This window comes from Lonchura striata, chromosome 16 (assembly GCF_046129695.1).
Source record: "Lonchura striata isolate bLonStr1 chromosome 16, bLonStr1.mat, whole genome shotgun sequence".
In the NCBI taxonomy this organism is placed as follows: domain Eukaryota; kingdom Metazoa; phylum Chordata; class Aves; order Passeriformes; family Estrildidae; genus Lonchura; species Lonchura striata.
Genome location: NC_134618.1, coordinates 12,523,289 through 12,546,423, shown reverse-complemented (window position 1 = coordinate 12,546,423; position 23,135 = coordinate 12,523,289). Strand labels below are relative to the sequence as shown.

Genomic DNA, 23,135 nt, shown 5'->3' with positions numbered 1-23,135 from the left:
ATAGCTGTAACTGATGAAAGGATCGCGCGAATTTATACATTTGGCAGTTCTAACCATTTTTTACACTTACTTTATAGACCTGGAAAGGAAGGACTTGCAATAAATACGAAATTCTAAAATGTCAACTGTGCCCAACTTCTACAAACTTTATTATCATTACCTCTGTAAGAATTAAAAGTCAGTTCATGTACTCCAGAGCAGCAAATATTGTCAGACAATGTGTAATGGAAATTTCTGAGAGCCAATATTTAACATCTTGAAATGAGAAGCATCCAGGATAACTTTTGAAATCGCTTGAATTCACTATATATTACAACAAAATATGAAGGTAAATATTAAGGTATTTTCATCAGATGGTTTTAAATTAATCTTTGGTTTTCCTTTAAAAAAAGAAATTAAGAATCTTTGAGTAATGGAGAAACAGGGTGCCCCTCATATTGCTCTCACTCTGAAGTATGATGTAGAGAAAAATTACTTGGAAGTAGTCCCATTTCCATGTTTAAACTCTTATTATTTGAGTCCAGAATGCTCTTAAATTATCTGGTTTAGGCCTTGATACTGCAAATTAACTCTGGGTAGTTAGATGCATAAACAGGGGCACAGCAAAACCCCACTGAAATGAATTCATCTTGTGTGGCCTCGGGCTTTGTCTCATGGGGCTGTTTGCTGGGGGTTTGTTTATTTTTTAAATGTTCTAAAATGTTTTCCAAGTATGTGACGTTCCATAAATGACAGATCAGTAGCAGCAAACTTCAAACCCCCTTACAAAGTAGCTTTTCTTGGCTTTGTTTAGGAAAGTCTCTTTGATTTTGCTTGTATTTAATGTGCTGCTGGGTAACTGTGGAACATGCATCTTCTTAAACCAAATTCAGAGAGTACCATGAACTGACACCTGCTTAAGTCTTTAATTAAAAGTGGTTTAATCTCTAACAATCTCTATGTACATAAGCAGAAAGTATCTGTGTTTCATGTGTACTTTGAACTTTAGAAATCAAAGATTTGTAAATGAAACACAGCATGATGATGTTTGACTGGAATCTCTTCTTGTTGGCACAGCCTGGATTTCCTGGTGCTGTCAGCCCCTGGGAATACATTCTTATTAAAAATTACGGAGCGACGGAAAAATATAGAAGGAAGTCTTAAAAAAGTGTGTGTATCAACTATATAAAACATAAATTTAAAGTAAGCAAACACATAGTGGGACCTGGAGTGGAGAATTGCCAGTGGGATCAGACTTTTGTAGCTGAGTATCTTGCAGGTGAGTATGTTGGAGGAGCTGTTTCTACACCAACTCTAAGTTTTGGGGTAACAGATTTTTTTTTTAACAATAGCTTCTAGAAGAGTAGTTGCCCATGGAGCTACATGCATGTAATAGGTTTATGACTGGCCTTCAGTGAAGAATTTAAACTTAAAAGCTTGTCTTGCTGTAGCTGATATTATTCAATATATCCTTTCTGTTTTTATACACAGTCTCTAAGATTAGTGTGGTTGAGTATATTGAAAGTAATAAAAAACAGACACAGAAAAATTGTTGCATGTTTAAAGAAAAAAAATCATAAAATGAAAGAGGAAGTGCATCATTTATTATAACACCATGTAGACTAATGAAAAACATACTGAAGGCTGGAAATTTGTTAAGAGCTGAACTCAAAAAGTTTCCACTCCCAAAAAATGCCTTGGGGCCTCCAGCTGTAAGCCTGTGGCTGAAGAGGCCCTATGGTAAACTGACATAAAAAATAAGTACTCCATAAACAGTCAGCTCCTGTTTCACAATAGCTGGAAAGATATTTTTAAGAAGTATTACTATTGATGCTGACTGTACTTTATCAAAGTAAAGAGAGGCAGTGCATTTAACTAGAACATTAAATTGGGAGTTGGACACTGGGCACCAAAATGTTTATTGTACATAGGAGAATATGAAAATATGAGGTGACCTGCTGAGAGTAACAGAACAGCAGCTGGTACTGGCAGAACTGGAATTAACATTAAATAATTCCTGGCTTCTCATCCTTTGCTCATCAGACTGGGCTGTAAAAGTGCCCTGTTCCTCTCCCCCCTGAGCAGGTGCCACCCCTTGTACCCAAGCACGTTCCTTTGTTGTGTGCAAATCCCCCCCCAGAGTATTGGTGTTTGCACCAGCAGTGCTCACGTGAATGGAATTAACTGTCCTCTTGAAGAAGACAAGATGAAGTTTTCTGTCTGTCCTTTAAATCTGAACAGATTAAGTTTAGATTAGAAGTCTTTCCTAAAGGTGCATCTTCCCTGCTGAGCCAACAGGGGCTTGGCTTTGGCTTTGCCTTTCCCCTTCTCCCTGCTGAGCCCTCTTTGATGACAATCATTCCTGTTGCAGCATTTCTGAGAGAGAGAGGGCATGATTTATGTCTGGAATGAGCTTTGAGCTTCTCCAGTCTAGGCCTCAAATCTGGGCCTTGTGAGGCCTTCCAGCCTGTGGCACAGTTGGAAATTAAGAGTTTGTGGCGCAGTTAGAAATGATATTAGGGTGTGATGGGGAGCACTGGGCTGTCCGGGTGTGAAGTAGTACAGGTTTATAGTGTGAGGTTTAGTCCACTTTAAGACAAAGACAAACAATGTTACTTGCCAATGAGAGTGCCTTTGTAAACTGTAAACAATATAGAAGTGTATTTAAACTGCCATCTTCTCACTAATAAATGGAGAACGTTGGATTAACCATATATTGGTCTGACGTCCTGTCCAGCTTTCCTGTCTTTCGAGGACCCTGGCACTGCATTCCTATGGGCCATGGGCTTCCAAGGCAAGCTGAACTGTCAGGATGCTCTCCAGGAAGGCATCACAGCCTCCATTCCTTCTTCACATGGCTTGGGAAGCAGTTTGCAGAAGTAATGCCAATAAAACCTTCTGATGTGCTTCCAGTCTCTTTCTCCAGAGGTTTCCCTGCCATGCAAAGAGCCCTGGAATATGTCAGAGATGATGGGACACTTCCACACAGTCCAGATTTCACAAACTTAGAAAGATGTAGTAAATTGAATGTAACTTTATGAGACTGTTTAAGGTGGCAGCTTTGTGATCTTTGAGAAGGACAATCTGAGAGTTAATATCATTTATCTTAGCTACATCTTCAGTCAGGACTTGGTAATCCAGTACCTTTTTACAGAAGTAAATATCAGGTCTAGAAGTCCCAGTTTTGGTAAATATTTTCACAGTTTTATATTGATGAAATAAGCATGCATAATAATAAACACACTGTATTGCTACAGCTTTACTTACATGAAGTGCAGTCCAGGAGAATGTTAGTCTGAGATGGAGCCACTGGGAAGAGAAAAGGAAAAAGAAAAGGTGAAACAGTTACTTCTAGGTGATTGAAAGAAATAAAAACAAAATTTAATCAAATCTGGTAAGTATAGATAACTTTCAGTTTTTTGTCTTGCATCTCCCTAGACCATCTCTGTGTAGAACCTACAATAACCCAGTGTTTTCATCCAGTGATTAGAAAATCTGTAACATGATTGTTCATGGTGTTTGATGCTGTAATGCCTCACAGTGGGGCTGATGGTTTTATTTACTCTTGTGAGGTGAATTGAAGATCTTTCATAAAAGCTGTAGATTGGTCTAAAAATAGAACCATAACTTTTTTCTCCTCATTAAAAATGTCATGCTTGGTAGATTAAAACTGACATGTAACAGTCCTGGTATGAAATATTTGTTCTGTAATATGAAACCACGATAAATGTCACTTTGGTTTGTTACTGTTACAGATGGTGGGTTTGGCGCACAGTGTCACGTTAATTTTACTGAGTATGTGTTTGCTCCTTTGCATATTATGGGGAAAAGTATAGAGAATTATATTTTATTGCATTATAAGAAGTGTAATATATTTGTCCACTCAAAATTTGTAACCATTATTTCAGTATATCTTTAGATATGATGCAACTTATCTAAAGGAGAAAAAAAAATAAGTAAAGCACTTATTCCATATGTATTGCAGTAGGAAAAAACATAAACAAGCATATGTAAGGAATTGAAGAGATTTGAGCTGAGATTAATGATTGAACAGTAATATTTGTAGAGAAAGGCAAACTTTAGTAAGAGTAGATGAGTTTTCCCCTAAAAAGAAAGATTAACTTGTTCAAGGGTACTTAATTATGACTGAATTTTGAGGTAAGTAGAATACTTAATCTGGGAAAAATGTTTTAAGATAGCTGCCTGTGCCAGTTCATTCTTTTTTGTATTAAAGTTTTATTGAGAGATGCAGAGCTGGTCTGTAAAAGATCTGATCTCATTCTGATGCACTTTTTGTCTACTATTAGCACCAGTTATGGTTGTTACTACCACATTTTCCAGTCAGGGCTCCCCTGCTCTCCTTGGCCTCTCTCTGCCCTCTGTTTGACATCTCGTGGTTGGCATTTAAGGGCCCAAGAAAAACAAACAGTGCAACCAGTGTTTTGCTTGCAATTTTAGTTTCGTAGTTTGATGGAGAATAGTAAATAGAAGGACAAAGTGTTACTATTTTTATGTGGTCTTGCTCTTAAGAGAAAGAAATTTCCATGACTAACGTGACTTTGTGATGTGCCACACAGGTGGAAATGCCCAACACCACCTCCGGTGGCTGTAAAACCCTGCAGTAGTGGCTGGCTCATCACAGTCTCTGGCTGGCCTCACTTCTCAAGAACAAAAATAAATCATCCACAAATCCATGCAAAGAAGGAGCAGCTGTTCTGTTCATACTTCTGTGCAAATTTAAGTCACATTCAGGGAAGTAGTGGGACATCTGCCCCGTGCTTTAGAGCAGAAACTGATTGTGGAGAGCTTCTCCTGCTGCCTGTCACTGCTTGGAGTCCCACCTGGACACAGCTGTGACACATCTGGAGCTCTGGGAGCTCCAGCTGTGTAAGGACAGGCTGCAGGAGATGGCTCCCCCTGAGTAATGCAGTCCTCTGGAGCTTTAGTTGTGTCCTGTGGCCTCATGTCCATGTGGCTATGGGTATCACTAGGGTTAGACACGTGAGCTGCTGAATTCAGCTGGCAAAGTTGCACAAGTTTCCTTATGTGCATAGCAAGGTGCAGTGCTGAGACCTGCATTCCAAGGACAAAAATAAATCAGCACCTGCATTCCAAGGAGCACTGCTGTGAGCTCACAGAGCTCCTCAGGCTGGGCTGGAGAAAGGTTCTGTGGTCACCCAGCAGTCTCCAAAGAGCAGCTTTGCTTCTGCTGACCTGCTGCAGCTTTCCAAGGTTAACCTGGCACTGAGTCACTGCTTCTCTCTCTCGTTACTCAGTAGCCCTCCTGCATTGATTCTTTTGCTTTCTGATCCTTGCTGTTGAAGTGCAATTTCTTTTATGTAGTAAATAATGTTTCAGGATTGATTAAATCACAGCATGAATCATAATGGAAATACTGAGCTATACACAGGGCTCTTCCCATTTCTAAGTCTGTGGAGATTAATAACAAGTTCTGTAGGGACAGCCTTAAAGTGGGTTTGCAGTTTTGCTGGGAGCTGAACTCACTGGTTTTTGTTTTAATTTAGTCAACTTGAGCGGAATAAAATGCTGGTTAATCAGTTTGAAATGAAATTGTGGCATAGGCAGAATGAGCATAGTTATTTCTAGATAGCTTAAAGAATGGAGGATGATTTCAAAGGTCGTGTGTAATTATACTTTTATTCATGAGGCCTGTGTTTTATATTCTAACAAATATAATTCATGTATTGTATTAATCATACAGAATTCTGAATCGCAACATAAAACTCTGCAGTGCTGTAATTAAGAAAAATGAAAGTGATAAGGAGTAGCAGCTATGTAGCTAATGAAGGAGTTAATTTCAACGTGTGTTTCAGGCTATTAAGTACTACAAAGCAAGAAGTGCTGCTTTGCCAGCACAAACCAAAGGAAGGCAGTTAAGTGCCACTCCCTTCCCCAGCCAGCATCGCTGGGAGTACCAGAGAGCTCTGCCTCTAGTTCTGACAGCAGCTCACACAAGAAATGGGCAAGAAAATATAAATCACTGGTGCAGATTGCTGTTTAGTAAAGAAAATCTTTTGTATTCTGCATGTGGACATGAATTTTTCTCTATGCAAATGTTTTTATCCTTTCAGGTTGAATTAAGTTTTACAAAGTTATAAAGCCAAGAGCTCAGGTGTTTTTTTCTGTTTGTCAGGACTCTCCAGAGGCTGGGATCTGCAGGCCATCCAGGACATCCTTATTTGTGCTGTGCTTTGCTTTTTGTTTTTTTTTTTTTTTTTTAAGAAGTCTGAAGCGTTTTCCTTGTGCGGTTTTGCAACCCCATTTTTTTTTTTCCAAACAGCAGGAGTCCTATCACTAGATCAAATTTGGAATTCAGTGCTTCCAACAATTGTCTAATGGATCCACATGTTTACACAGCATGACACTGGCATCCAGATAGTGTCAATCAGTACTACTGTTTCGTGCTTCCTCCCTGCTTTAAGAAAAAAAAAAAAAGGAAGAAAAAAGGGAAAAGTACAGACACTTTTTTCCCTGGTACTCAGGGGAGCAGTGAATGTTTCCCACTACCAGTACTCTCTCACAAAATTTTGGAAAATACTTTTTTAATAACAGACCTAACTGAAAATGCCAACTCTCATGTATTTTATCAGTACTTAATGTATCGATAAATAGATATTAAAAATCATAGAATCCCAGAACTGCCTGGGTTTTAAGAGACCTTAAAGATCATTTACTTCAGCCCCACTGCCGTGGTCACACCAGAAGAGGTTGCTCAGAGCTCCATCACACCTGGCCTTACTTCCAGGGATGAATGCTACAAAATGGGAAACTGGGAAGTGAAATTTCCAGACCCAATTCTTTCTTCCTTCCTGAGACTGCCTGCTGAATAAAAACTTGATTATCTTGTAGTGCTGTGCCCCTAAGTTGCAGCACCCAAACCACTGCCTGGATGAAGCTCCAGCTGCTTCTCCCTGCCACTGATGTGTCCCTGTGCTGATTTGGGCATTTCTGTGGCTTTATGGAGAATCAAATCACCCAAAGGATCTTTCTAAAAACCAGAGTAGCCAGGGGCAGCCTCAGGCACTTGGCATTTGTGTAGCACAGGAGGACCATTTGTAATTTACTTGCTCGTGTGTTTTGCCAAGTGTTTGATTCCTGTTCCCTGTTATTGGATGTAAATAAATCAGTAGCAATTACTTGGCAACAACCTTCCATGGTCATTTGCTCTGAAGCAACTTGGTCCCTGGTAGCATTGAGTGAAGGAAGGGGGGTTTGGCTGGGACACCAGAACCTTTCTTTTTCTTTTTTTTAATGCTCTCATGGGATCTTTCACTTCCACACAAGCAACTGCCTGAACTGGCCAAGTGGTCTTGATTTAATGTTGCTTTATGAACATGACTTGTCGCAGCTGCAGGATGTCATAACCTCTATTTCCTTAGCTTGGATTTGAAATCTGGAGCCATATGATTCAGATGAACCACAACAGCCCTTGCTTAATTTAACTTGATGTATTTGTTTTGAAAATACTGTTGTTCACTCCAAGTTTTAGCTGCTAAACGAATTAAGCTGATCTGCACTGGTAAATGGGGAATACTGATCAACTTGATTTAAAAATTCCCTAAAAGCTGTAAAGAAAGCCCCAGTAGTCTTTAACTTATCAGTGTTAATGAAAATAATTAGTTAGTGTAAACTTAAAAAAATCAAAACTTGTTTTAAATACAATAATTAGAGATTGTCCCTGAGATGAATGTAGCTCTGATGCAAAAAAAAAAACCCAAATTCTTACAGAAATAATTGTATCTTGTACAGTATTTCAGGGAAGTACAGTGAGGTCGCCAAAAGCTGTTGCTGCAGACAGGATTCAGAGTACAAGATGATGAGCAGAACTGGGTTGGCTTTGCACCCAAAATTTGATTTTACAGAGCTCCTATTCTTGTGCAGCTTAGAAACTTTTGCATTTGAAGTAAAGCCAACTGGATTTGTAAAGATACTTATCTTATTCTCTGGCCCCATTCAAATCACCAGAAAATATTAAGGCTGACAAGCCCAACTCTATATGCTTCTCAATTAATATTTTTATGTTAGATTATAGTACACACAGATTTGCACTAGTGCCAGGTTTGAAGTCACTCAGCTGGTTTCCAAGTGGCAGATGCTGCCTTCACTACCGTATGTCTGCTCTCCATAATAGCAAATATTCATGTCAGAGTTTAATGTCTTTCTTTGTAACTTGTTGCATTAGAGAAATCTTAATTTAGTCCATTTTAATATAAGACTAAACTTTTCAGTTCTAGGTTCACACATACAGTGTGTGTCAGCTCCCTGTAACTCCTTGTTATTTTTGGCATTTTGTCTTCTGTTGAAATTTATGTCCTTACCAGTTTTTTGTTGTTTTTTAAATTATTTTTTTAAGAACAACTCATCTGGAGTAAGCAGGCAGAATAAAAGCACTGCCATGTCCTTTCTAAAGATACTTGATTGTGTGCTTTAGATGTGTAAAATTTAAAAAAAAAAAGGGAAACAGTCTTTATCATGGCTATAGTCTGTTAAATAGAAAAAAAACCCAAATATTCCCCAGCATTTGCAAACCCACCTTTTTATTTAAGAGCCTGAGACACAGCAAAAATGAAAAATCACCCAAGAGAATTTGCTTGTGCACCCAGTTACTAAAGGTCAGTCTCAATTGCTTATATGTCCTATGAGAATTTTCTTACTGCTTCTTAGATAAATTCATTTACAGTCTCTAATTAGTAGATTTTTTTTATTATTAAGTTTATAAATGTCATAATCTAATTACATTCTTAACTTGTACTTTCTACAACTGCTTGTTGTGTAGTGGTATTTTGTAAAATATCTTATTTAATTATTCATAGATGCTCAGAGAGACTAAACCAAGTTTGAGAGCTGAGATGCTTTCCCAAATGTAGTTTAGAGCTGTTGGCCACTCAGTGAACTGCTTCTGCAGTCTGAAATAGAAGTAGCCCAGAGCACCTGCTGGAACAGCATCTGCAGGATGTTAAGTTTGGCAAATCAACACTTGTGTGTTGGTAACGTGCAGGTGGATCTGTGTGAGGGCACCCACAGAGTTGCTTCTAATTGTCAGGTGTGTCTTGTGGAGCGGAAAAGCGCAGAGGAAATTGTATTCAAATACTGAAAATTACCTTACAATTAACATGCAATTTTACTTGATGGGTTTTGGGCAATTCTACTTCCTGCCAACCTGCGTGGACTGAGTGAGGTTTCTTTTTCTCTGCCTATTTCCTCTCCCTCCCAGAGTATTGCAACGAACTGTTTCTGAGTTTTGTGTAAGGCAGTGGAGCCATTCTGAAAAGCTGGTGTTGGTGTCTGGAGGCAGTGCTGTGATCTGGGCACTTGGCTGAATTCCTTAGCAGCAGTTCCATGACCAGCCGGAGCAGTTTCTTGCACGTCACCATCCTTTCTTTTTTTTGACATGGTCATTGAAAATTATTTATGCACCCTAAGACTTAACCCATTCCATAGACTATGCAATGTCACAGCCTCACAGGCTGACCTGACTTTATTTATATTCACACACACACAGAGCTGACACTTCACACGTATCTCTTGTCAGAGCTGCAGAGCTGATGGCTGAAGAGCACTTTCTGTAAGCTGCTGGCAGCTGGATGTCCTGTGTAGCCACACAGGAGGGGATGTGTTTGCCCCTGGCTCGCTGGGCGAGTTGAGCGTGGGCACTTTCCTGCAGCCGTGTGGACGTGACCACCTCCAGACACTGGGATGCCTGCACTGCCTCTAGTGCTGGAACCTGCCTGATGGCACCTGCTTATCACAGCTAGCCTGCTGCTGGGACTCACAGCTGCCTTCTGTCACCCTGATTAAGATTTTCTGAAGCCTTCTGAGTTTGCATGCTGTTAGAGAACTTTCTCACACAGCTTTCTGTAAACAACCTATTGTTTTGCATTCCTTCATAGAGGTGGAGAAACTTGGTGTACTAGTAGTTTGTCCAATGTCATTGGAGAGGTGGTGCCTTCACCCTCCAATCCACCGTCACCTTTGGAAAAGTATAAATACTGGAGTCAGAAAATAAACTTCCTCTTTTTCACCTTTGCAATAGCAGCAGCTCATGTCGTGCCTCCACGTGTCCTTTAGTGACATCCTCCCTTCCAGTCTGTTACCAGTAACAGAGGTTGCTTATTTGAAGGTGTGCACCTTCCCAGAGGGGAACGATTGCAAAAGGGAGTTTGAGGAGAGGATGGTGAGTGGTGTAGTGCTCGAGCTGGGAGAAGCTGGAGGTGGGCTGAACGTGTTGTTGAGACAGAAAAGAAGAATGGTATTTTGCAACAGGGAGGAAGTGGTGTGGTTGATTTGCCACATCACAGTTCTCAGTGGCCCACCCATTTGTTTTGACATAAATACCTACTCTGGAGCTATGTTGAGGCATGAAGACAACCTGTACCCTCACACTTGTGATCTTCAGGGTTTGTTGCTGCTCTTTGAAGAGTGAGATTGATGTTTTAATGTTTTGTTTGGAGACTCAAGCATGTAGATTTGTAATTCTGCCCTTCTAGCCATTTCCCTGATTTACCTTGCAGAGTAAACATTCTTTTGTTCTGTTTCCCAGACTTCCTTTTCCTTGTCTTTGCTGTTGGCTTAATTTTGAGATATGATACTCAAGTCAGAGGTGTCTCCTTGGGAGCAGAAAAAACCCCAATAGCTAAGGGTTTGAACGAGCTAACTATTTTCTCTGTTTAGAAGCAGCAGCTTACTTTCCAGTATTCTGGAAGTCCTCAAACACATCCTGCCAAAGGCACTGACCTGAACAGCAGCAGTGCTTAGAAGAACATGCTCAGGTTTTCTGGCAGCTCTTACAAGCCACTTAGAATAAACAGGCACATTGCTTGCAGCGAGTGCCCCTTAGTTTGGAAAGCACTGCTGAAGGCAAATTTGTGAAGAATTTATTCTTGTGGTTGTAGTATATAGTGCTACAGTGGGTCCAGTTTCCTCAGGTTTGATATCTAAGATCTTAATATCAAATCTGGAATTAATACAGCTGTATTTAGAGACTAAGACATTTGCAGGGTTCACAGCAATATTTCACTGTGTGGCACAGTGGGGAACTCAGTGTGTTTTAAACATTCTCCCCCTGTGCTTGTACAGATTTTTATAGTTGAATTGAGAATTTATAACATGCTGGGTCTCATATTCCAGGTCTGTTTGTTTCTAAATCTATACACAGAACATGGACTAGGTCATAAATTTTTGCAGATGAAATGAAGGCTGATTAGAATTTTAATATTAAGGAAGGAAATGGCCTTGGGTAGTGCACTACAGAGCAGAACAGGCCTTCTGTTAATACACAAGAGTATTACTATTTTCTTGAACTTTGCCTTCCAATCCAATTACAACTTGTGCCTAGAAATCATAACTCTGGTGCCTTCCAGTTGATAATGTTGAATGTTATCCTTGTCCAAGCTTATATAATTTCCAGTAGTAAAAACAATCTTGATTATAAAATTGCTAGATAATGTACTCTTAAAACTGAGTTATGGGCAGTAGTACATGGTCTTTTTTGATAAACAAAGTAGTCATGATGGTATATCAAATTGACCCAGTTCTGTCTCGTTTTAAATCAAATTAAATCAAGATTTTTTTCTTGGCACATGCAATTCCTGTGATGACATATTGTGTAACTCACACTTTGTGATAAGAATGAAGACAAAGCTTTCAGTGTAAATATATTTTTTTTTCTGAATCAAGCAAAATAACGGGAATCTCTGTGTTGGCTTTCATTTTAAGCACTTCTGTGATAGCATCATGCTCACAGTATGAAATGAGCTCATCCAAGGAGTACTTCCAGCCAGTTCCCTTATCAGTGTAAGCCATCGTAGCTCAGAACCTCCTGTGTCCTCCTCCCCTGCCCTCACTGGCTTGGACCAGATGCTGCATAATTCTCTGGATCTGTATTTACTATCCCTTGGCTGCACACATTTTTGCTGCACATTTACAGCAGAAAATATTATTACTGAAGTGTGGAATCACATTCTGGTATTACTTCATGAAAATCGATTCTGATTCCTCACTACTTCAGAGCATGTTATTAGCTAGTACAATTAATTATTCTCTTAAAAAAGAATAACATTTGTATCCTTGTTTAGATGCTGCCTGTGTATTTATAGGATATAAATATATGTAGCCAAATGTGGTGGCTGAACTTGGCTGCTTCTCCTGCTGGTTTCTGTGGTTTTGCTTCATTGTCCAGAACAAGTGACAACATTTTTGACTCTCTTGCATCCATCACCAGGTTTGGTAAGATGTCCACTCTTGGCAGAAAAAGATCAATGCATATTTGTTTATTTGGGCCTTTAAATTGTATAGCAGACTTTTATCATTTATTATCTATCTCTAAGAAGTATTGTTTATCGTTCTCACACCATTAAAACATCACATTAGTGGAACAGTCTGAAACGTATTTATCCCACTCTAAAACCTCAAGGGGTTGTGCACAGGCTGTTATGCAAGTAGGTTTATTTTAGATTTCTTCCCTTTTTTCTTTAATCACTTGTATAATGTGTTTGAAATGTATGTCTGATGTTGATTCCTTTTTGTTTTCCATTGGGGGCATTTGCTTTTGCAGCTAAAAGGATTGAATACTAAATATTCTTTTTTGCATGGGTACCTAAGAGGGTATTTTCTTCTTTCAGTCAGAGAAAGGCATTCCTAGGATTTAAGGCCTGATAAAGTAACAAAAAATACAGCAAATCCAAAAAGGCTAAAATATTAATGTATTTTTATAATTTGGGGATTTTTATATGGGGTAAATCAGAGCAGAAAGAACAAACTATATGAGAGATACCATTCCAAATGAAGAAATTAGAATTATTACATTGTGCCGTCCACATTGTAAGAACAGTATGGATGAAGTCTGACTTCTTTAATGATTTTGTTCCCCCCTGTACTAGCCCACAAGTCTTTCAGTAACCAGAAATATATGGGTTTGTGATGACTTGGTATAATGAATCTGATGCTTAGAGAGTTGTATTAAAAGATTTTTGTTTCCCCTTGTTTCTTAAAGTAGAAAAATGCTAATGCTTCCTTTCTTTTCTGAACTTCCTGTCTGGAACCGAATTTGGTAATACTGTTCCCAGGGTAAAGTACCCTTCACAGATCTTTGTAGAGCTTATGAATTCTTTTGTTTGATTTCTTGCAGGTTTTGGGCACAACACAGTAAGTTTAGTGCTGGTATCTGCATTAGACTTGGCATTTCAGAAACATTCCAGTTTAAAGGTTCTGTTGTGATTCAGTGCTGAAGGGGCAGTGAGTTGGCAGCTCTGGAGAGACTAATTTCTTTCTGGTACCATGTTATCTTTGATCAGGAAACCACTTGAACTGACATGCCTTCAGAAAATAACATGAGAAAATATGGAAGTCCAGAGTTTATCAGACAGTTTGGCTGCAAGGGAGGATTCAGTTGTGGTTTTGCCTACAAACACTTTTTATTTCTTGAGTTACAGTTCTTCTACAGTATTCACAATTGTGAGGGATTTCGTATCAGCCATGTGAGCTGTATGAGCATTCAAAACAATTAGCATTACAAGCTTTCCATGTATTTTCAGTTCTTCCCCCTCCTCAATTCACCTCACTCAAAAGCTGAGGAGAAGGGAATGTGACTGAAGGTCACTTTCTTCAGTATGGCCAAAATGCAGAGCTTAAGCCTGTGACCCAGCTGGCATCTTACACTAGAAGCTCCTCAAATGATCCAGGCATCATACAAAATTCTGGCATCAAAAGCTGGTGACACCCAGTGCTCCAGAACCAACCAGTCCTGCTTGTAGTGACAGACACGGGCAACAAAGTGCTCCATCATGTGCCAGGAGCAGTGTTTCTGTCCCTAATCCTGGAGATCTTCCCACCCAAAGTGGTACCTGCCCTGCTCAATGTGGTCCTTAAATAACCAACCAACTGCAGAAGCAATTGGCCACACGTAGCCAGAGTGTCCCCACGAGCACTGAAAGAATTCTGCAGCTTTGTCAGACATGTCTCCACCTAAGAGTTTCCAGAAGGACTGGTGGGAGTGCAGCTAACACCTTCACCCATCATTCTTCCTGAAGGATGATGCTATATCCAATGCTTGTTCAGGCAAAGACATCTTCATCTCATTGTAATAGGTTCTAATTATTCACTTCTGCAAGATCCCTGCCTGGGAGTCAGCACAAGCCAGATACTCTGTGAACTATTAGCCCAAGAAGTTCTTAATTACTGTGGAGTCACTCCAGCTCTTTAAAATGTATTGCCTGTACTGATACCATAAATCCATTTTCCTCTCCACTTGCTGTGGAGCCCTTTGTACCCTGGGTTTGGTGTTAAAGAAGGCCCAGAAGTGCTGCTGTGGCTTATCCCTCGTGCTGCTGGTTGTCATCTACAGCTGAGCACGTGCCATGGGGACACGGCTGCAAAAGACACAGATAACCCAGCAGGCCAGGTATTTTATGGCCTAGTTTTTAAAATTCTGATTATCACTCTGGAGAAAGAGCCACAAAAATGCTATGGAATTGTCTGTCTTTGTAGTGGATTTTGTGGCTTCCTATTTGCAACATTTGTTGTGAATAAATTTTTGCACTTTGGCCAAAACAAGACTGTTTTTATGACTTTTCTTCAAAATGTGTTGAAAGCTTGTGTTGCTTTGTTATTTATTGTACAGCACTTAAATAAGTTTATATACTGAACACATGCTGAAGCAGAATTCACAAATGGCATCTCCTTCAGTGTAACTTCAGAAGAATTTCAGAGAACCTGCAGTTGGTGTCCTGCTGCAACCATGTAACTTTGCAATGAAGACAGACATTCTAAAAGTTTTAGGACACAATTTGGAAAATTATAAATACTTGAAATTGTGACACTACCAGGAACATTAATCCTAATTTGACTGAAATCCAAATACAAACCTTAATCTAAGAAGCTAAAAGGAAACTAATGAAAGATACCAAGGCTTTTCCCAGGGATGAAGAATTTCAGAAGCCTTTGGAGGTCTGTGTGCTCTGTTATATGGGTTATGTTTCTGACACCTCCCAATGTGGATCTAAAGTAGTTTATTATTTAAAAAGGAAAGATATACAGGCAGTTTGGCAGTAGATCTACTCTTTGAATAGATAAAATTGCCTAAAAACCTCTTGACAGTTGCTTGTAAGAGGAGCTGTATTAGAGACTTTTCTCCTTTTATTTCTAGTAAATTTATTGACTGAACAGCTGAGGAGGTGTTTCAGGCTAATTACCCATTTTCAAGCAACAACTGCGTCTCAAGTCTTTTGATCATGTGCCAGTTCTAAACTGAAAACAAACCTTGATATGACTACACTTTTCACTTCTTTAGACTTTTGTAGTCTTTTTAGTCTTTCACTTCTTCAGTCTTTTGTAGTCAGTCAGAACTATTGCATAGATTTTCATAAGTGTGCTCCTACTGTCAAATGTGTGCTCCTTTACCTAAATGACACAGACATCCTAAACCAGCTCTGCTTACTTAAGTGGTAAAGGAAGAGTGTTTTGCCATATCAGTTCTTACTGCATGTATGTCTTTTCCTGTTAAAGCACTCCTATTCCTAAAACATTTCCCATTATCTCTGGTGTCCTGACAGCAGTAATCTCTCAGGAGGTCTAATCTGAGACCAGATTTAAAAAAAAATAAAAATCCTAAAATCCTGTGAGTTCAATCTAGCCTTTGTCCTATGGTGACCAAAGGGTAAAAGAAACCCTTTTAAATAAATTTGTTCTCTTTCTAAATAGATAACTAGCCAAATGCATTTCAAGTATTTGTTCAACTGATCAAATATTGCTTTAGATTTAGAAAACAAATTAACCAAATGTTTGAAGAATTAGACATTTTGTACCTGAACAATTCTCTGTGTCATTACTTCTGCACAAATGACCCCAAGTACTGTGGTCAAAATAAAAGACCTTTTCAATGAAAATAAGTCAGACAAATGTTGAATTTTTTTTTTCTTTTAGTTCTTCATGAAACAGCTAAACTGTGGAAGTTCAGACTCTTTTCATTTTATCCTTTTAATTGAAAGAAAGTCATACCAGTGTGTCAAATTTAAGTCCTTACTTCTTCTGTGGATACACTGATTGGCTGAGGTACATACATACATATATATATATATACACACATATATATATATGTATGTATGTACACATATATTTGGCAGAAACATAACTTGATAGTTGAACATTAGTTTGAATTAGTTTGAATTTGGGATAAACATTAGTTTGAATTTGAGATAAACACATTTCTATGTGTGTGGGTTCAGAAATCAGAACAGTCTGTCCTGACACTAAATAAACACAGTTCCCAGGTGGAAATTCTCAATTATTAAGATGTCTGATTAACTTCTAACTCAATGGCTGTGCTTTAAGATGCTGCTTTAAGCAATGTTTGAATCACTATTAGATACCATTCTTCTTTCTGCTCTGCAAGTAGAAGCTGTGAACTCCTTTTTCACATTGTTAGGGTAAGATTTTCTACCAATTAGCTAATAACAGGAGTGGAGTCAGAGACACATAGGCATGTCAAATACATTTTTATATGCTGCCTATGATGAAGAGTTTTAAATAGACCAAATTACAGTTTTGGCAGTACGATTTTAAAATCTCTGTTGATTCTTACAACTGCTCTGCTCTGTTCTGCTGGTAGTGTCTCCTATCACAGAGTGTGCCTGGTGTGAGCTTACAGACTTGGGTGATTATTGGATGTTCTGCATACAGAATTGTGAGGCTTTTTTAAAGGTTGCTAGAGCTTAATTCCTAACAGCCACTTGCTTTGAGCCATTGCTGAACTGAATGTTGTGATGCTTGTCCAAAAGGAAAAGCAAAGGGAAGGACAGAGGATGACAACACTTGCTGTTCTTGAACTGCCTTGACCACATCTTGCAATATGTTTTTATTGGTACAGTATATGAAGATAACCTGTTTTCTTTATTACATTAGGTATCTTAATGAAGTTCTGGGTATGAGTTATTATTCGATGGCAGCATTTATTTGTTTAATTAGCTAAATAATACAAGTGAAATTTCATTTTGAACTCAGTCATCATTTGTTAAACTGCTGGAGCAGTTCAATAATTGACTGCTACCATTACCCACTCCAAAATGAGCAAGGAAATCCATGGATTTTTGCCACGTAAGACTTGTTTCTGATATGTTTACTGAGCACTGGTGTGTGGGCAGTGAGTGAAGGGGATTTTCCTGCTCATTTGACCACTGCAGGAAGCAAACCAGCATCCTCTCACTGGAGCTGTACCTTGAAATGGCTGCAGAACCTTGACAGCTCCAGTGGGAGCTGCCTGCTTGTTCCCTGGCTGTGCCTCAGAGTTTCTGATGGGCAGGTAAGCAGCATCTGTGCTGGACACTGAAACACTGCAGGGCAGGGAGGCACAGCTCCAGCAGCCAGAGGAGAAACCAAGTGAACCAGCAGCTCCCCTGAGAGGATGGAGAACATAGGGGAACTTCCCTTTTATACAAATACTCTCAGCATTGTGGAAATGTGAGTCCTGTACACTGTAAGACCTTTATTAATTGCTATACTGGTTGTCTGTTGCCATTTTAAAAATTTACTTGCATCTCAATAAATCAAAACTATATTTTTTTTAATAATATGAAACACTGGATTTCAGGCCATTGGAAGCAAAAATTACTCCTTCTGTCTTTACTAGACCTCTACTGTCATTTTGAAATTAGAAGGAAGTAATTGAAAGTCCAAAACAGCAAGGCATGATGCTACTGAAGAGCAACAAATACCAAATGATCTGTGGTAATTTGAGAGTTGACAAGCTGCAGTTCATCACCCCAGTATGTAAAAGGTAGGATACACATAGCAACATTACGTATTTTACACTTTTATGTTTATTTTAAGGAATGGTGCCTTCAGCCAGAAGGTGCAAAAAATGGGATCCCACAACTTGCACCTCCACTTGCTTCCACCTTTCTATCACCTCCCCCTTTTGCTGGCAGAAATGTTCGCAGTGAATCAAATTAACAAAGTGATTTGGTATTAAAGTAGCCTTTGTGAGGGGACAGAGAGGTAATTTTCACCCAACTGGGTGTACAGAACTGTGCAAACACTTGTGCCAAGGAAGAGGTGGAAGATGGAGAGTGTATCTTTTGGCAGCAGTACTGACTTATGTAGGTTTAAATTGGTGCTAAAACTATTACCTGAGATTTTTATTCATAAGTGTAAAGCTTTCTTTAGAGCCTAAAGAGCAGCATTTGGTTGTGTAATCTTTCACTGTAAGCAGAATATGCTCCATCTAATTTAGAAGCACATTGTTTGTTCCACTGCAGTACTATGTGGCTGCATTTCTTCCATTAAGTTAATAATCTCTATTCCATATAATGTGAGTATTCTAGTGTAAGGCAGGCAAGGAAGAAATCAGAGCTCTGTGTAATGACATTAAGCTTTTAGGTTACAGACAGAGTAAAGGACTCACAGCTGCTTAACATATGCCCTCTGCCTGAACTCGCTTTATCACTTGGTATCTGACTGCTCTCAACATATAAAAAGTTGCTGTGATTGATAGTTGGTTATACAGTATTTGTCAGGGTGAACTGAATCATTATGTGTACAGATTCAGGAATATAAAAAATAAAGCTGAAAGAAGAACAACAAAAACTCTGACATCTTCCCCATTCATTAAGCTTTCCTAAGGCAACTGTTTTTGTTTGCAGGAGTTAGTGGTTGCTGGTTTTTCTAACTAGCAATTGCTGAGTGATTTAGAGTACATCTCTGCTCTTTTGTTTGGATTTCATTTGCGAAACCATTTAGAGTTATAAAACTGTCAACTTAAGAACATTCTATATATTTTGCCAGTGAGGGCCTCCTGTATGCAGAGTTTATGCATTTCTCTCCATTTTGTGTGCTGTTTGAATTCTCAGTATGTATCACTGTTGTTCTTTTTTTGGTTGTTCGAATAATTCCCACTGCCTTTTATGAGCAGCAGAAATCCTTGAAGTAATTATGAAATTGCATCTCAGATCAGTCATCAGATATTGCTAACCACAACATCTCACCCTTGGCCAAACCTAGCCCAGCAATGCAGTAATAGAATGTTCTGCTGATGCTTAGAACACTTGAAATTTAGAAACCCTGACTGCAACTAGAATTGAATCATGCACCTAAACATTAGAAAGCATAAACCAGATCTGTTAATTATGTTAATTGCATAGGATGGTAGCTTTCTAAACTCTCAGATGCCAAAAAGTGTTATGCAAACTTTTATTGCCTACTACTCAGAGCTTTGCTTACTGTTTGTCTCCTGCAGAATTCCTTTGGTGGCTAAGCTCAGCTTTACATTGTATGGAAGCTGTGGGGCCCAGGTCTGTGATCATTCTGCACAACCTCAATCTCTCCTGGCCTTGCTGCTGGCTCTGTTTCATGCATTTCATGTATTTATTTCAGATTTTCTATTCCTATTGTTCATAAGGTACTGCAGACTTAAGTCATCAAGTACTGAAATTATATAAAGGTGGCTGTGACAACTTTCTGTAACTTGAAAGTTGGAATCTGACATGAATTTGCACCAACTGATTGTTCCTGGATGCTTGGTTGGTCAGGTACAGAGGGAGATAAGCCAGTACTTCAAACCTGCTTTGGAACTTTTGGAGTCAAAAGTTTTTAATTCAATGACAGATTTTAGGAAAGCCTTAAATAACTGACGAGTTCACTCAGTGAATCTGGAAGAATCTGTGCAGGAAGTACAATGTTTTGTCTTTGCTATCTTAATAGAAAAACAGGTTCTGATTTTCCTGGCTTCCCTAACTTTTCCAGAGTTCCCTGTTGTCCTTGACTTCACATTTCAGTAACCATGCTTCCTGCATCCCTGGCAGGAGATCTTATCTCCATTTTCCACCTTATGACCTTCCAGTACAATTTTAGCTCTCAGTATTGCAAGGGAAAGTATTATTTTTTAAAGAAGATTTTTTAAAAGAAAAGAAAATATGAGGAAATTTCGTTGTGAAACTTGTTCACAAAGAGACTGCAATTTTACTTAACATGTTTTAGGAAACATATTGACTTTTACTTCAGTCTACAACAGAAAAGTATCATATCTGCTTGCTCATTTCACATTCACCATAATGGAATGTTTCTCATTAAGAGAATCATTTTGATTGTAGTTCAATTTTTCTGCTTCAAAGTATATTTTATTGTTTGCAATTACAAAAAGAAATACAAAGCTTTTCTCTTGCCTTTCAACAATGAATTCTGACATCTTGGCTTTTTTCCAGACTATTTATTTTTTTTTTAATTTTGTTTTGAAGATCAGGATTTCCCTTGAGATGGACCTTCCATTTGCTGTTACTCTCTCTCTTCCTTTGCTCTCCTTTTTTTCTGCCAGGCATTAACTACTTCACTTTCAAAGCTCTGCAGTCTAATCCCACTGTAGCCATTATCCCTATGCACTGTGGAAATGTTGACTCTTGGTTCAGTAACAACTCAAACATTTACCTTTGACCATCTGTGCTCTCTAATGTCCATCTCCAGTCCTGTGCTGCCATGTGTGCCATGAAGAAGTTCCTTGTTGTTCCTATCTTAAAACTTTCTTTTGATCCCTGCAGAATTACGTGATAACAGAACAGGTATGTGATAAACTTAATCCTCCCGTTGCTGAGTCCAGGCTTTCTTGTATTTCACATATTGTTCCATCTGTAGTTTTCCACTCTGTTTTATACTTTAAAATTACGTGGGCAGCTGTTGTTTCCTGTTGTATTTATACTTGGTTTATCAAAGATTTAAAAACTAAGTTCAGCAGGTAAAGCCTGGCTTTAAAACTATCATGAGCTGTAAATTCTGTCCATGTAAATTCTAGTATTTATTTTATAAATATGCTTGAGCTACTTATTGTTGAAATGCAAATTAATATAATTTTATTCTAGGATAATTTTCTAGATGCCTTAATTCCAAAATAAGCAAAGACTACCAACACCTTGTTTTGTGCTGCTTTTACAATGATACTTTTCAGTGTGGTCTGCTGGAATACAAACAGGTTTTATGGAGCATTTTTACTAAACAGTCAACAGGTTTTAATTTAGCTTCTTAAATCATAATTGTTTTTCAATTTTCTGCCCTGCTTCACAAACGCATAATGAAGGCACACCTGATGCTATAAAAACCAGATGTCATTTCAGTATTTTCAGCTGTGTGATAAATTTGGACAGCTTAGAAGTTGTTATCATAGATGTATAGTTACCAGAGAGCTCACAAGAACAGAAAGCACATAAAGCATTGCTAAATAAATAGGATTTTGGAATGGGCTGCACTTTATTTTCAAAGACTTTGAAAATTATGGATGGAATTTTCTTAAGGAACTTTCAGGAGACCATTTTAAACTTACAAACAAATTCAAATTCTTTCTCCCTACCAGTCATGTTAAGTACCACTTGCATTTGCTCATGGGGATTTGAAGAGCAGCACGCAAACCTGAAGGAATATTAGATTGTGTAATCCATGCCAGCTCTTAAAAACATTCCTCCTTTACCATTCTCCTTGAGGAAGAACTTCTTAAAACAGAATGTTCCGTGGCAACTGAACTGTACCTGAAATACAGTTTTATAGTACAGCTTTACAGTACTTGTTTCTTTAAACATTTTCAAATTCTGCATACAGGTGTTCAGAGGTCTCTTAGTGGAAATGATATATATTTAGAAAAAGGATAATTTAACATAAATTAATTGCCACAATCTCAATCACCCGCCTCTGGTTATCACCAGGCAGGAAGTCAAATGCAAAAAGCAGCAATGCCCATCACATTTCTTCCTTTTTTTGTTTAAAGGTGCCTCTTTTTTCACAGCCAAACTGAGGGTCCAGTTCTCTGTCTCCCAAAACATTGATCTGATTTTAGAGCAAACCAAGAGGCAAGAGATAAGCTGAGGTTGTTGATAGCCTTATGCTCAGGATGAAGGTGCAGAACAGTTGAGAGGCTGCTCGTGTTCCAAGTGCTGCTGTGGGTGTCTATTTTAGGGTGACTGAATCATGAAATGATCACATTCTGCTAAAGAAATGAATCCTGCCCACTCCATTTTCTTCAGTGTCTTCTCTTGGGTCTTGTTCATCACCAATTGAAAGTTGCATGTTCTTGCCTCTGTGTGTGTGTGCAGCTGAATGTGTATAAATGTAGGTATGGATGAAACACATTCTGGAATATTTAGTTTGGTTTTGAAGAAGATATTGGTATAACTGACTAAAAATGGCGCTGGTTTTTAATAAGAAATTCAGGGAAAAAAGTTCTGTTAGATCTCGGAGAATATGGAGGGTTTGAGATTAGTGTATATGTCCCAGGACATTTCAATCCCTGTAGCTATACATCCTCTTAACTCTGCAGCTGAAGACAGTGACAACTTGTTGGTAAGGAGGTATGAAGTTTTTTTATGGGTTTTGCTGACCTTGTTTTTAACAAAAATGTCTTCCTAAGTCAAATACCAGGATTCCTGTTCGAATTGTAGGGAAAACCACCTTTCCTGTGGATAATAGCCATTTATTTTCTACTTAATATTTAATCTTCAGCTTCACTACTCTTTCCCATAAATGGCAAAAATGTACCTTCTCCAGCTGTATGTTAATTATGTTCCATTTTTAAGTCAGAATGGGTACATTACAGAGAAGCTGTCAATTTGACACTGAGCAAACTAAATATACTCAGCTGAGTGAATCCAGCACTGTGAACATGAACCACTGGTATAAATAGGAAAGGAGACACCTTGAAGCTTTACCATATTCAAGAAGTGTCAGATCATGTTCATTTGCAAGGGATGGCAATGCTCTTTTTCCTCCAGTGCAGGCACAAATATTGTTTGACTGAACACAGGCTATCCAGGTGTTCAACAGACTCTCATGTTTGTACCTTTAATGCTGAATTTCAGCATTTTTTGAATGGTCATCCAACTTTTTTTTTATAATCCCAGATCTTTTCCTTCATAAAGACTTAAATGGGAGATATTAAAACAGAGTGTTTGTCCTTCCATCTTTAAAATTATTCCATCTACTTTTCTGACTGTTTCTAAACCCTGTGGACTGTTCTCAAACAGCTTTTACCAATAAGCATTGCTGTAAGGACAACTGGCATTAGGAACTATTAGGAACTCTTGATTATGATGAAGATGTGTTTCATTGTTGAGGACAAAGTACTCCCGATGATATGGGAGCTCCAAGACTGCTAGAAACATGAGAAATTGGTT

The 23,135-nt window shown here is 38.6% G+C and overlaps 2 protein-coding genes across 6 annotated transcripts in view; one reads left to right on the top strand and one right to left on the bottom strand.

Annotated features, from left to right (window-relative positions):
- Positions 1–23,135, top strand: part of CHLSN (cholesin) — a 123,605-nt gene that overhangs the window by 67,301 nt on the left and 33,169 nt on the right. Inside the window, exon 1 of one of the 5 annotated variants that reach the window (XM_031506164.2) lies at positions 20,329–20,540. The exons of the other annotated variants lie outside the window; for them this stretch is intronic. The gene's annotated coding sequence lies outside the window, so the exon portion shown is untranslated. Of the gene's footprint in view, positions 1–20,328; positions 20,541–23,135 lie in introns of those variants that run through there. 5 annotated transcript variants of the gene reach the window in all.
- Positions 1–23,135, bottom strand: part of GPR146 (G protein-coupled receptor 146) — a 50,362-nt gene that overhangs the window by 24,651 nt on the left and 2,576 nt on the right. The window contains exon 2 of the mRNA XM_021539707.3: positions 3,247–3,288. The gene's annotated coding sequence lies outside the window, so the exon portion shown is untranslated. The remainder of the gene's footprint in view (positions 1–3,246; positions 3,289–23,135) is intronic.